This window comes from Lactuca virosa, chromosome 5 (assembly GCF_052849685.1).
Source record: "Lactuca virosa cultivar CGN04683 chromosome 5, Lactuca_virosa_CGN04683_v6, whole genome shotgun sequence".
Lineage (NCBI taxonomy): Eukaryota > Viridiplantae > Streptophyta > Magnoliopsida > Asterales > Asteraceae > Lactuca > Lactuca virosa.
Genome location: NC_136430.1, coordinates 349,847,037 through 349,848,178, shown reverse-complemented (window position 1 = coordinate 349,848,178; position 1,142 = coordinate 349,847,037).

Sequence of the window (1,142 nt, the reverse complement as noted above, 5' to 3'; positions counted from 1 at the left end):
ATTCAATCAGAGTGTCCCAAAAGCCAGATCATAAGGATGAGGAGCGGTACGGTCACGGCTTCGCCTTGCCATGAACTCCTGAAGTACCTGAAACAATAAACTGAAAACTGTAAGCCCGAGGGCTTAGTGAGCTACCCCCAAAATACCAATACCACACTGATAATACCATATCCATAATAATCAATCAATCAACATGCATATTGGGCCATCGGCCTGACTGGACCGCCCTACCGGGCCTACAGTCCAAATGAATCTATACCGAGCCTTCGGCATTACTGGACCGCCACGTGGGCCTACAGTCTCCCCGGACCGCTCATAGGGTGTGTTGGCCTTCAGCACAGAGCAGGACCGCCTCAACCCAAGCAACAAGCAATTAATCATGTGTGCATAACTAACATATACTGGCATATACAATCATTAAACATATCTATCTCACTGATCACCAAACATAGCAATCACTCATAACTATAGCACTGACCTAGCAGGTCACTGACATATTAATCCCTACGGATCATAAGAGCATAACATACTGTCTATCCTGATTCCGATCTAACAGATCATATCCACATGTAGCATACCATCACGATAACAACTAAAAAGGGCCGACCTTGGTGCCTTAGACCCTATCGATATAGTGAGGATAACTCACCTAGCAGATGTCGACTCGGTAGATAAATCCCAACTCTCGAATCACTTGACACAGGCTCCACCACCTATTACCATAGCACAATATACTCATAAGTCCTTAACCTTATAAGGTACTCCATAACCCACTAGTCAACCCCTGGTCAAAGTCAAAGTCCTCAGTCAAGGTCAACAGTCCATGTTGACCATAACTCGCCGAGTACCCTCGGCTACTCGCCGAGTTCCTTGAAGCACTTTCCAACTTGCCGAGTCATCAAGGTGACTCGTCGAGTTCCTCCGATTCTCGATCAACTCTAAGGCCACCCGTCGAGTTTCCCTCTTGCAACACGACGGACACACGCATGCATGTCCTAGAGCAAACTCATCCGACTCGCCGAGTTGTTCATACAACTCGCCGAGTCTATGGAAATCTTCATCGGACTCGCCGAGTTGCTCATCCAACTCGTCGAGCTCAAGGCCATCTTCATACGACTCGCCGAGTCAACCTTGTGACTCGC